Here is a 14,753-nt window from a genome sequence, read left to right on the forward strand (position 1 = left end):
ATTTGTTTCGTAATTGTTCTAATTTTAAATCGCCCCATTTTATTTCCGTATGGTTATACACATATAGCACAAGAAATGACAATCGTCGCTTCGTTGTTAGCATTTGATAGTGTTATGGCTCGCAGCCGGCACAGTTCCGGTAGGATAAAATCGAAGAAAGTGAATGTTTCACCCCACCAGGAAGTATGTGGATGGAGTGAAGAAACAAAAATGCAAACACATGAATTGTAGTGCTGAGGTTTAAGTAAAATGTTAAACGCTTGTATCTGAAGGGGGAGAACAAAACTAAAGCTGAGAGAAACCATGCATAGCAATAAGACAGGCATAACAACACAACAGCCAGCAGAATTGTATAGCAAAGCAAACAAAATACAGGAATGGAGAGTAAAGAAAATAATAAATAAATTAAAATGTATCGCAATTTTTATTTTTAATTATTGTATCTGAACTCGATGCAAATGTGACATTTGAACAAAATACAAAGAATTATTTAATTCATCAGTTAATGTTTCTTTTTCTCGATTATTATCCTTTTTGGTAATTTGGTTTGGTAATTATGTTTTGTAAATAAAAAGTTCCTTTCTGTATTTGGTAATATATTTTTGTCAGTAAAGTTAAAAATCCACCCCTGGTGGTCTCCTAAAATTGCTATTAGACATGTACTAACTTCTTACAGAGTTTTTCAAGGCTTTTCATAATTTTGGTACACTTTCTTGATTTATTCTAACACGAAGTGAACTTAATGTGACGGGACCGGCACCCTATTTAGATTGGCTCACAATCCAATTGGAATATCAATGTGCTTGATCAAATCGGATCTTGTAGAATCCCATTTCCGTCATATACAGTCCCAAATAAAAATTTCCAATCAGAAAAGTTAAAAAAAACGTACAAAAACGTTGAGAACCCCTGATAACTTTGTATCTGGCATACTACCGAATGGAAGGTCGACCTATGGCACTTTTGAGTTGGATTATATGTGAACTAGTGGTGGGAGCTCGGAATCGGACCTACCCGATTCCGATTCCGTGTTCGGAATCAATTCCGGAGTCGATTCCGATTCCGGAATCGATTCCGGAAACTGATTCCGGACCTACTATCCGGAATCGATTCCAGAAAACTGCGGAGCTATCCGGTATCGATTCCGACAAAAACTACATTTTTCCCATCCCAAATTATTCAGCAAATGCGATCACTGTCAGAGGAAGGATCGAACCCAAATCACAGTGCTTTTGTGAAAAATGTTGGCCATAACTCCAAAACACATGTTAACATGCAACAATTCGCGAATTTCTATGGGAAAAGTGGCAGCAGTCAAAGTAAAAGCGATCGCGTACTTCGTATTTGCGGATATAGAGTATTATATGTAAATATAGATAAATTACTGTATGTGGTTCTTTGGCAAACGATGGGTTTGGCTTTGACATTTTTAATACTTTTTCAACACAAAAACTACAAATATGCCTATTTGAGTCATTCTGGGAACTTCTTCTATTTGGAGTAACGAACTACGCAGTCATATCGGCCTATACAGTCTTCCGCCTAGGGATAGTTAGATAGCAGCATATGTCGCTTCTGGATTGTTGTCCGACGTTGCTAATTTGAGGAATGTGAGGTATTTTGGAATATCAAGTACACCTGACTAATAATGTCTGAAACAACCAAAAGTGTGGATATAACGATATAAGTACCTCAATCATATGGTCAACCCCTTCAAAAACCACTGAAGCAAGGCTAGACCGACTACAGTTGTTATGCCTGCTAAGAATAAAAGCATATCTTTACTGATACCTTTTATAGCGTGAGATTTCAATGGACATGTACTGAATGTTAGTACACGGAAATTCGCTAGTTTTCTATTCTAAACCAAACACGTGTAATTGAACTATTATGCACATACACACACACTGTTCAAATGCGCTCCAATGTCGGCAAGACCCAACGCGACGGATGACTCAAGGATGGCAGTGGTGAATAAATCTTCCCATAATACCGCACTACAAAACGGTAAAAATTTCCACCCGCCTATCGGGAACACTTGCCGCATAACGATCAACAACATGGCGCTGGTCGGGCCGGGTTTCAGCGTCTTTGTCCGCCTTGTCTGTATTTCCCCCTACACCGAGAGCTCTAAGCATCACCGTGCGCGATCGATCTTGCGCGAGTGACTGAGCCCGTTTCCTGCCCCCCCGGGGGCGCACAAGGGACAATTCATTAAAATGTTCCATGCGTACCCAACTGTCGGATTGATGATGCGTTGGATTACACCGCCGTGTGCAAATTGAGGCAGAAGCTGTTCTAGCGGCTGGTGGTGTAATTTGATCACGTCCCAAACCACCTAACCGCGGCTGACTAACGATCGAGCGCAATCGGGGCTGATCCGGATGTTCCCGGGGTTTACCCGGGGAAGTACCCCCGTTAGAAGTCTGCCCCACCCCGACAAAAGCCTAAGACGCACCTCAGTTGAATTACTTTCTCGTGATGAGCTGCCTACACGCCCGCCAATCAGCGGGCGGGATGATTCTGCTGCGCTTCCTGACCAAACTACCCAATGTAGCAGGGTGGCCTTTCCCTTGCCGTCACTCCGCACGACACAGCATCAACCGGTAAACTCGCCTAACCTTGAACGCTTAGTACCCGAGTCGTTGGCACCAGGGGACCCGCGATTGAGCTTTTCCATTAACTGTGATAATTTCTGCGATTCCATTGAGTCATGCTTGAAATTTAGCGACTCAACACACTTTGCTAGAAACTTCCGCACCCCGCCAGCATGGTACGGTGTAGTTTGTTTTCTTTTATTTTCGGGAGAGCCCCCATGTTCAGCTTCTCGTTTATGCGTACCGCAAACAGCTTTAGCAAACAACACAGTTTGGCCGATCTCTGCCGCTCCCTGTCCGCGCAGCTCGCAACACGGCTAATCGGAAACACCTGCATTTGTAGAACCTAGTATCATGTAGCGGCCACCAGAGCCAGAGCCAAACTGTTTGCACAAGCGGCCAGTAAACATGTCCCAGTCGGGGCAGTTTGCTAATCAACGCGGTATGGTGCAGATCAATGCGAATAATGCTCACGCTGCAGATGGCTGATGCGTGTTTTCCTTCCGCTTCCTGGGCCGCGGCCAGGCTCACGTGATTGACACTCGAGTCTTGCGAACAACACGGTCGGGTTTCTATTGTCGGTTGCTTTTAGCCGGGAACAGTTGCGTTTTGCTCGTGACCGTGCCCCTACCATCGAAGCAGTTGTCATGGGAATCATAAAAATAACCGCAGTCGTCGCAAAACAAGACAAATCTCCCCTGATAACGATGCAAAGTACATAAAGGACGTCTTTCAGGTATGCTATACGTAGCTGGAGAGGCAGTACGACGGTTGTCTCTTAACTGCATGACGTGAATTCTTCATCAGATGCTTCAATTGACGACACCAAACTCGATTGGACTGAAGGCTCCGCAAGATCTACTTCATACGATCTACTCCAGAAAAGCGAAAAATCGCTCGAGATGAAACGCATGAAAATAATTCAAACATACAGGGAGTACCAGAAAGTAGAAACTAGTGATGTGCTTTCTGGAGCGCACCCACGACTCCGATCCGACTCCAACTAATGTTAGTCCGATTCTGACTCCAGCAAAATGGAACCACTAGATACGCCCAGAGTCGTCCGAAGCCTTCCGGAGTCGTTCGGAGTCGTTCGGAATCGTTCGGAGTCGTTCGGAGTCGTTCGGAATCGTTCGGAGTCGTTCGGAGTCGTTCGGAGTCGTTCGGAGTCGTGCGGAGTCGGAGTCGTTCGGAGTGGTCCGGAATCGTCCGGGGTTGTTCGGAGTCATTCGGAGTCGTCCGTGGTCGTTTGGAGTCGTCCGGAGTCGTTCGGAGTTGTCCGGAGTCGTCCGGAGTCGTCGGAGTCGTCGGAGCCGTCCGGAGTCATTCAAAGTCGGAATCGTCCGAAGTCGTCCGGAGTCGTCCGAAGTCGTTCGGAATCGACAGGAATCGGAGTTGGTCGGAGTCAACAGGAGCCTTTGTGCTTGTGATCATACATTTCCTTTCGTTGTGTTATTTGTCTTTCACTTTGTGCGTGCACTTCTTCTACAGGCCTTTGTTTCGAAGGCCGACCTCGGCCGACCTCGGCCGACCTTGGCCAACTCCTGATGACTCCGTCTGTAGCCGATTCCGGATGAATCCAGACAACTCCGGACTACTCCGAATGACATCGAAAGACTCCGAACGACTCTAAACAACTCCGAACGACTCCGAACGAATCCGAACGACTCCGAACGACTCCGAACGACTCAGCACGACTCCGAACGACTCCTAACGACTCCTAACGACTCCGGACAACTCCGACTCCGAACGACTCTGAACGACTCCGGACGTCTCCAGACGACTCCGAACGACTCCGAAAGACTCCGGATGATGCAGGGCGGACCTAACTTCCGCAGTCGATTCCGAATTTATCGGAGTCGGATCGGAGTCGACTCTGGATTTATGCCAGCTCTACCCATCACTACTAAAAACACGACTTCGATGCTCCTTTTTCTATAATATGATGTTTAAATAAATGATTACTAGTCCAAACAACAAACTTTTACATTCCAAACCGTCATTGTGTACGTTTCAAGTGCCAATATGCTTTCATTTACCCAATATACGAATCTGAATTTGCAAAAAGTGATACCAATATACAAGAAATCGTTTAAAGATCGTGTGCAAATGGTGCTCGAATTCCGAAATTCCATTGAGTCAGTTGGCAACAATGAAAGAGTTCATCATAGTAGCAATTCTAAAAGAAATTTGGAGTAAAATAATGAGGAAAGTTTAACTTTAAATACAAGAACAAAGGTATGACGTCGGTACCACAGGACCGGAACAGTACAAATTACTGGGTGGAAAGATAAACCGCACTCTGCCAGCTATCGAACAAGACATCAGACCCGATCAAACGCGTATAGTTTCGACATGTTCGAAACGATGTTTGAGTTGTTTGATCATTTTCATACATTTGTTTGAGTCTAATGTCTTGTTCGGCTACTGATAGAGCGAGGCCCTAGCAAGTGTGATCTAACCCAGAGACCTCCAAACTACGGCCCGCGGGCCGAATGCCTGTTAGCAGGCCTGCACACGTTACGGGCTAGCGTACCGTACCGTTCCTTTTTTATACGAAGTGTTTGACAATACTACACGAGCCCGGTACGTGTGGAGGCCTTGTACATATTCTAATATACTTTATTGTCGCATAGTGAATTATATTTTTACTTACATTTGTATTGAAAACACAATAATGGACATTAACAAAGGGAAAGAACTTTGTTTAAAATTTTCGAATTAAAACAAAACAATATTTGACGGTACGATATAAGAGAACGTTAGAATCGGTCAGTCAGTTGGAAAGTCAAAATTGACTCAATTGAAAAAGACTATTGCGGGCCTGCCCACGACGTGCGGAGGCCTGCTTATGCGGCCCACGGTGACGTTGTGAAATAAATAGTTAATTATTGTGACTATTTTTAAAGAAAATGATAGTTGCAAATGTAGATGAAATGTCTTCGCGGCGTAGACCAAGCTTCAAAAATAGAAAGCGATAGAAGTTTTGTATATTCTGTTAGTTTTTTGTTTATAAAAACGAGATTGAAACGTTCGCATTAGCAACAGGCAATGGAAAAATTACCCTCAACACCATTATATGCGAAGCAATGTTGCCCGCGAACTGAAAAGTATGTGGACTCTAATGATATTTTTAAATCGTACAATGGTAACTCTGTAAGGGAACGGGAGAACAGTCAGAACTTCACCACATGCGATTTTCCCGCAAACTGTTGTATGGGATTTGACAAATTCATTTGATATTGCCGCATCACCTCATGCGATTTTCAGGCATTTGATTCGATCCCGCACTCAATCCTACTAAAAAAGCTGGATATATTGGGGCTCCCCAGCTCGACTATGGCATGTTTGCGACCCTATCTTGATGATCGCCCTTACTCTGTAAGCATGGGCTCACATACCTCTCGTCTGCTAAAGGTAACTTCAGGAGTGCCCCAGGGAAGCAACCTCGGACCACTGCTCTTCATATTATATATGAACGATCTTTCACTCCTGCCAATTGTCACCTGATGTATGCTGATGACACTAAACTGTTTCTCCAAGTTGAAACTTCTAGCGACCAAGCACACTTACAAAGCATTTTGCACTCTTGCTTCGTGTGGTGCACAAGTAACCGGCTCGAGCTCAGCATCGAAAAATGTACCACTATCACATTCAGCCGGTAACGCGAAACCCTCTTTTGAGCAACTATACGTTAGGCGGTTGTATTTTGGAGCGTAAAGATTGTGTGTGCGACCTAGGAGTTTTTATTGATGGAAAACTCAATTTCGACAAACATTTAGAACATGTTATATCTAAAGACAATCAGCGAGTAGGTCTATTAACACAGCTAACTAGAGAACTACGCGACCCAATATATGTTATAATGCTTTACTGCTCCTTAGTTCGGCCTGATATTGATAATGCCTCAGTTATCTGGTGGCCCACTGCATCCTGTCAACTGGAGCGTGTCGAATCCATCTAGCGGAGAGCCACCCGGCACGCTTTACGCCGATTTAATAACACCCATTATAGGACTCGCCGCGCCCTGCATGGACTTGAGTCCCTTGAAGAGCACCACCGTAACGCACAAAGTGCTTTCATAGTCGATGTGCAAAACTTCCGTATTGATTCTCCCATTCTTCAATCGAAAATAAACTTCTAAACGCTCCAACTAGAACACTTCGTCCCCGCGATCTTATCGCCATCAAGGACCGTCGTACACGCTTTGGTCGTTTAAATCCGTTCTACCGTATGTGTAATGAGTTTAACTCCGTTTGCTCTCTATATGAACCCGGTACTCGGTATGTCCCGCAACTCCTGCCTAAGAATCGTGCGTCTCTCGAAGAGCTCTATCACGTAATCACTCTAAATTATTGAAAATATTGTAAATGTGTTGCTTTCGAGGGGGCCTATTGGTCCGTCGAATTAAATAAATAAATTAAATCAAATGTCAAATGTTTCAAACAACATCAAATAATGATAATCTTTATAAAGAAATAACAAAATCATAATAATATCTTGAAAATTTAGAAAACTCATTTCTTGCCGCATGAGGCAAAAGCGAATTCGGCGATTCTCAGACCATTGCCTAAGACAGAAATTTGGTAAATTTGTTATTGTCACCCACTTCCTGATTCAGAGCTAGTGCAGAGGTTTTTCAGGAGTTCTCATAATTTTGCGACGCTTTCTTGACTCTTTCGCACGACAAGTGAAAATTAACATTAGTGAGCTTGGAATTTATGTGAAAGTAGATTCTACGGCACCTTTATTGTACAGGCTCTTTTGGAATTGAGAATTGGAGCAACCAACCTCATACGGTTCACGAGATACACTTTGCCGATGACTCCAATGAACAATACATGAGTGAATTAAAAGTAAACAAATAAATTGTATTAAACTGCACAAAGAATTTCCTCGGTCTATGCAATATTCGTTTGACTTCCAGTATTTTGTACCCCTACAATTTACATATTGTGAGCGTAGTGCTTAAACCACTCCTCACAACAAGTAAATTTGCTTCGCAATCCTTCTCTAGTTTAGAATTTCTTATACAAATTGCCACTCGACACTTCAGAAAGACCTACTTTCGTGTGACTGCTTAGGACCTCTTCACGTGTGAAATCGCCACTTTTATCTGCCTTGTTGTTGATATCACAGTGCTGACTTTTGACCCGTCATAGGTACAATTTTCCACAACAAAGGTGTTAAATAAGCCTCTGCTCCAGCACTGCTGACCTACAAGTCGACCAGACCTTCTGTGGCCTCACAAATTGCTCAAAATTTTACATTAGGCTTTAAATGACAGTTTCTCTTTTTTTCTTTTCAAATGAGTTTGCTAATTGATCATAGTGATTATATTCATAATTTATTTAGTCATTATTATTTGCTGGAGTTAAAATGTCATTAAAATTAGATATGCCCCACATAATGGAATGTAAATCGTTGCACACCTGAGTTAAGGACAACACTGACATTGAAAATAAATCTCCCTAATATTGGAAAACAATAAAAAACACAATTACAAGTACAAACTGTTTGTAGCGGAAAACAACATGTATGTTAAGCTGACCGAAATATCCCCTAGACAAAAAGAATGAAAGTCATTTCCAAAATGCTCCATGAGTTAATTTGTTTATTCAACGGTTCAACACACCATTGGTTTGTAAAAGTTTGTGTTCTTTTTTTTCTGGGATACTGTGAATCGATTTTTATTTTCACAATTAAGTGCATCAATCACATTGCAAAAGTTGACTGCACAGTACATGACAATCTGCCAGATAACAGCTACTCGATAGGTTTATCAAGCATAATTAAATTAATTAACCAATCAACCAAAAATCTTAACACCGGATAACGAATTGATGATCTTGCATTTAGCACAGATCCTACCCCGTTCTACTTCCGCTTCGACTAAGTACCTGTTTCGGTGCGGCAATGTTAATTACACTCTACAAAAACTAAATCCACCATTTTTTTTGCACTTCGTTATGTGTTTGCTTGAACAGTTGTTAACTTTCCACTCAAAATCACTCGATCGAGAGGGAGCCAATATAGAATGAAGGGAGAAAAACAACACAAAATGTTCTAAAGTTCGCGTCGGTTTCTAGGGTGAAGGATATTTGGAGGACGGCGACGATGACGATGATGATGATAGGCATGGTGATCGTAAAGTACTACACTTCGACACTTTGCCTCGCTAACTCGCTGCTCACTTGACCGTTCGTCAACGATCGTAGGGTTGTTTTTGAGCCCGCCTGTTGTGCGCATTGGCAAAGTGCGATAAAAAAGATGATGTTGAAATGCGTAATGTAGTAAAAACAATGTGTTGGAGAAGATACCAAACACCAGACACCGTGACGATGAAATAGTTGTCTGGAGGGCAGAAAAAATGCAACCAAAACAAAAAAACAAATAAAAACTTGAACAAATTGATGGCACCAAACGGCATGGGAAGGCAAAAACAGATTTGAAAAAAAAATGCAATACACTCAAGAAGCTCGATGGCGACTCATTAGATGAACGATGATTACATCGAGATTAAATTGCACGAGAAAAATGTATAGCATATCGTAAAACCTTCAAACATCCGATCAAATATACGATCGTATTGAAGAAGCCTTGTTTTTCGAACAAGCTGCTCGTTGAACAGTTTAAGAGAAAAAAATTGGAAAATGATTTGCTAGAAAAGATATTAGCGTTAGATTACTTTAATCTTTCACATCTGATCAACATGATTAAGGTGATCGATTTAGGTTTTTATGTATCGTTGTGACTGCATCGTTATCAACGATCGTTTCTTTTTTTCGCTCTCAAACGATCAGTCAACCTGTTTCAACCCCCATCGAAATGGAGGAGTTTTCATTGACATTTAGTAAGTTTGCTTTTACAAGCTCACTGCCGTTGCTATTCACATCCTTCACGGCGCAATCATGATCGTCTTTCACACATGTGATTAGGTTTCGGTTGCGTGGTCGTACACCAAGGTTAGCGTTCGTTTCCACCGGATGCTGCTACCTGTCATGCGACTAATTGACACGGTCGAGGGTATGATCCTCGCATAAAGTTCACCCTGAACTGCACGCACGGTGTCATAAATGTTTGCGTCCGATTCTGCGTGATGTAAGAAGAGATCCAAAATTTATTGCAGTCCTTTGGCAGGTACTAGAGAGGCCACCCGCCCCCGAAAGATCGTTATGGTGGGGGTTTGCAAGAACCATCGATTGCATCAACACCTCAATCGATGGCACCTCGTGCCACCAGTGGTGGTTTAGTTGCGAGTGACGACGGTAAAGGTTACATCGACCGAATGACTACCGTTACCTGACCTTGGCCGATGATACAGACACTAACAAGAATACCACCCGTCAGCCCACGGTGGCCAGTGTCTAGCCAGCGGCACATAATAGTTTGATTTTCACGAAGGAAAACCGGCAATAGCGGACCCGTTCGCTTGTACCTTGCTAACCTGTCTCTTACTGCATTGTGGATTTTTGTTGTGGTTGCTGTTGTGAAATTCTATTGCTGGTATTTCGGATTTTCATTAGTTGAATGAAATTTTTAAAAGGCAAAACCCAAAATAAAACGTTGCGTAGTGTAAAGCTTTTGGCGTCTTTATTCACCTTTTTTCTTTCTTTTAAATTTTGGTTGATGATCGAAAGATCGACCCTCTCACGTTCGCTTGATCGTGTGGCCATTAACTCATAATGTTTTTTCTTTTATTCTTTTTCCTTTACGTTGGCGCTGGCGAGTTGCGATCGTTCGTGCGTGCGTGATTTTCACGTGCGATGTGTGCATGGCTTCGATTATGTAAAGCAGTGCACACGATTGGACAACTTTGTATCCGATGTATGTGTGTGTATGTGTCTGTCTTTCTCTCTCTCTTTCACTTTGTTTAATATGTTTCCTTCTCCATTATTTGTTTTGGTTTTGCTTCTTACTGTGCTGATTTCCTTCCAGCTGATGGATGGACTTACGCGTACTGATGATGATGGTTGGCATCGTTTTTGGCCGGCCTGCTCATCACCCTTGATCCACATTCGGTGGCTCGAAATCAGACTCGTTCGATTGCAAGTTTGATTTTGTTGGGGGCCGAATGCTTTATTTATTTAGCCTTCTCGGCGAGCTTTCGACCGTCGTGCATCTAAACTTTATGCGCTGTGCTCGGAATTGTCCGATTGGGGTTGACGATTAGGAAAATGCGTGTGATCAACACGCGTCGCAGAACGTGATTAGTCGTTCGTATTTCTTTCCCCGTGTACCCCCGTGTTGGACCAGTTTTAGGTGGAAATGATGTTTTGGAAATTATTTTAAAATTTAAAAATGTCTGTTAATTTTAAGCCAGTACAAATATAAAACAATTATCGAAATGGTTATATATGAGTAATTTATCCTATTTAAGATTTATTTACACAAAATAAACAATAATAATTACATTCCTGTCCTGACCATACAACCTTCATACCATCTACTGCTTTAAGCCTTTTTCTCCCAAGACCCTGATCCTCACGATCAACAAACGTTCGCGTCTTCCTTCAATGACACTTACAATGCTCACAGCAACACTTACCGAGCCAGCCGAAATCAGTCTGGGTATTGTATGCTTTTGATTATCATTTATGAAGCGACTTGCAGTTGCTCAATTGTGCCATCCACTTCCTGCGACAGCCGGCAGACCAAAGTCCGCGCGCCACACTTCGTCACGCACCGCACATTAAATGAGAACGCATCAGAGAATCGATGCGCCCCGAAAATGCCGGAAATGTCCGAAACGAAGGTCCACTTCTCGTGTTTGCCAGTGTTTTTGTTTGGTCCGCTGTTTTGGTCGCCTTTCTGCTCGGGTTAGCCTCTTACACCGCACCGCTAAAGGTTACGCCATCTAATTATTCGCTGCGATCTTTCAAACACTTCCACTGCGGTCTGTTACTTCCTGCGTGTGTCCAGCGGTACCCGGCCGATGGTGTGGTACGTATCCCGTCAAGGTCATTCCGTTGGGTCAATTTAAAGGTGTCCTCGATTGCGCACTTTGCTCGGATAATTGCCGGTTACAGTATCTGCCGCATCACGCACGCAGAAGTGGGCAGTCGCCGCTTGGAAGATGGTGATGATGATGATGATGTGTGGCTACTGATGAGGACAAGGCTACAGAGACAGCACGATGGTACAGGTCGATGGTCCCGTTCCGACTCTCTATCGGACCCAGTTCCGAACAGCTGAGATTCGGTGCACTCAAGCTTAGCTTAAGTGCATACTAAACACGTGCCACAATCCGCAAACAATACTTTGTGAAAATGCTCAACTGATGGTCATGTTGTTTGGGGGGAAATGGCCTAATGAGTGCTACCCACCGTCTGTTTTAACAAATCCATGTCAACATTTCAATGCTAAGGATGTAAGGTTAATGTATGCATCCATTTTTTGTTTCAAACATAGACCATCAACACCAATGCTGAAGCTTAGTTTACAAGAAATAGGATTGCACACAGTCAGCCTATTATCAATCAGACATTTATAACATATTTTGATAGTTTCACCCGACAACCTACTCACACCCTATCCTGCACCATCGCCTCACAAAACCTGTGAGAATTATTCACCATGTGTGTAATGATTTGCATAAATCTTCATTTAGTATGGCGTACACGGCCACAACTATGAACGATTCAAGGGATTTTTTTTTAAATTAACACGTGGCCAGTACGGTTATCGCGTTCGATTCGGATAACTTCCGCACGCTAAATTTGACTTCTAACAATTTTCTAAAACCTTGGACGTTCGTTTGAATTATGCCCTTTAAATATATGAGCCCTTGTTGAAGTGGGAAGCCGGTTTTCAGTTGGATAGTAATATAAATACCGGTGTCCCTCGAGATACGACTGTATTTGGGACCGAAAAAATGTCCCAAAGCAAGGCGTAAGTCGAAAAAGTCGTAAGTAGAATATGTTAAGTTTATAAACGAAGTTGAAGAGTCGTAATCTATAATATCGTGATTGTTATTTGAAACAATGATTGATAATGTATTAATTTTACACCAAAAATCGTTTACACGATATAGATATTGAAGATCGGGTAGTTGTGGAAAATGTGTGTGTAACGATTATCAGCACAAAAATTAAAAAAAAATACATAAATTTCTTCTCACTGACAACTTTTCACTGTCAAAATCAAAATCATCGTATCTGCGAATCGTCGTAATTCGAAGGGATCGTAACTCGGAGAACCCCTGTAATTATTTTTAAAAACGAGTTTGAAGATAGTCATTAATTGATCTTGATTATATTATTGACGACATGTCACACCTACGGTAGTGCGATCTCATACTTTATGAAATATTTTAGATATAAGAGAAACTTTGAGGAAAGGTTATCATACTTCATACTTTTTTGAGCAACAATTTATTGCAGCGTTTCGTATCATAAGATGCCTTCTTATCAAACTTGGCACGTTGGTGAAGGCTAGTAGACGTTTTGACAGACAGACAGACAGACATACGGACAGATAGCATATAGTTTTGCAATTTCCTTTTAAAAATTGGAACGCATGAAAAGTGGTGCTAATTAGCGCGGTTTGTAATTTCTAATTTTTGCTCTATCGCTAGTTCAAACTTTCCCTTCCTTTATCTATTGCTTTCGTGTTTTATTTTAGCAAGGTAAATATGCATCAAGCCAGAAATGATACAATTTTGAAATTCGGCAACAAGTATGCCATGAAGGAAGCCTCGTTTGGTTTGCCATACCACCACTACAAAGTAGCCGCTGGCATTGGGGACATTTCCAGTAGGTTTTGTTTTTCCTTCGTGTCTGCTTAATGGATTCTAAGTGATTGTGCCGTGGCAAACCCGGAACTGGAACGGTGTTTTTCCTCCGATTGCCGATTATTGTACAGAATAACGTTTCACAGGCTGGAAGATAGTGCTTGGGAAATACCCACCTCTAGAACGTGTTTGTGTGGCAATTTTCTTCAGACACGATTAACCGTGCTCGATTACGTCCACCACGCGTGTGACGCAAGCCGATGCGACGTAATTCTGGACGTACACCTCCAGCATTCTTTTTGTTGTTGTTTTGGAGCATCATCAGGTCCAAAAAAACAAAAGTAACCACAAGTGGCTATTTTGAGCACCTTCCGCAACGGCACGAGAGCTGTGTGTTTGGTAGAGGCGACCAGTGTCCGAGGATCACGACGCGTTTGACGTCATCAACAACGAACGATTCGATGCGATCGAACACATCGTCCAACGGCTCGCCGGAAGCTACTTCTTGGCTCGATGGACTTTGAGCTACGGATCTCCCCGAATCGTTGCCATCACCCGGACTATTTTGACGTCCCTCCTGCCGAGCGATAGGGTAAGTGCAATTAATGTTCAATTGTTGTGTAGAGTTAGCACCCAGGTTTTGCTGGAATGATTGAAGAATTATTGCGCATCAAACACCGTAAAAAAGGAACCTGTTTTCTCAAGAGTTTCCTTCTCATTATCCCGGCCTGCTTGTGCTGAGATCTATCCATCGCCCTTTTTTCTTTCGCTACACATCGACAATAACCGCAAAGTCACCAGCGTCAATATCAGACACTCTCGTTAAACGTTCTGGAAGGTTTCGAAAGAACGATTCCCATTTTTTAACGTACCACATCTACTGACGAATTTGCCGATCTTTTTTCCCGAGTTCCGTTCGAGTACTCGAGTGAAGTCTTCTTGTGGACGGGGACGGCGACTACCTCAATAAAACCTCAAATAATGACTTTTTTTTTCGTGTCTTGTTCGCTCCGGTCCATCGATCTTCGATTTTTGTTTGCGCGTTTTATTTAACCCTTGTCGAGGAAGCTGTCGAAGAGGATGGTTTGGGGGCAACAGCAAAAAAGCTAACCGATTTGTTTGCCGCAGGTTGTTCCGTACGTAAATTCAATTATGTCTCCCCCTCTACGATGACACTGTAAGAGAGCGTGGCTACCAAGGTACCAACACTCCATTACCAGCAGCCAGCGTCAGTAAAAAGTTGTGCCGATCGTAGAATCACGTAAAAAGTCAAGCCAACTCTCTTCCCAGACGGCGGAAGCGATTGGCAAATCCCAATGTGTAAAGGGTTTTTTCGCTTTGTTGGCGTACTGTTTTTGCTGTAGTCAAAAAATTACGTACGTACGTCCCATGCGGCTCCTCGGTCCTACCCGGCATGTAAATAT

The 14,753-nt window shown here is 42.7% G+C and overlaps 1 protein-coding gene across 1 annotated transcript in view; it reads left to right on the top strand.

The window, feature by feature from the left end:
* The first annotated feature begins 13,400 nt into the window (after window positions 1–13,400).
* The window catches only part of LOC120897675 (elongation of very long chain fatty acids protein AAEL008004), a 42,389-nt gene continuing 41,036 nt past the window's right edge, over window positions 13,401–14,753 (top strand). The window contains exon 1 of the mRNA XM_040302696.1: window positions 13,401–13,921. The gene's annotated coding sequence lies outside the window, so the exon portion shown is untranslated. The remainder of the gene's footprint in view (window positions 13,922–14,753) is intronic.

The sequence above is a fragment of the Anopheles arabiensis genome, chromosome 2, assembly GCF_016920715.1.
Source record: "Anopheles arabiensis isolate DONGOLA chromosome 2, AaraD3, whole genome shotgun sequence".
NCBI lineage: Eukaryota > Metazoa > Arthropoda > Insecta > Diptera > Culicidae > Anopheles > Anopheles arabiensis.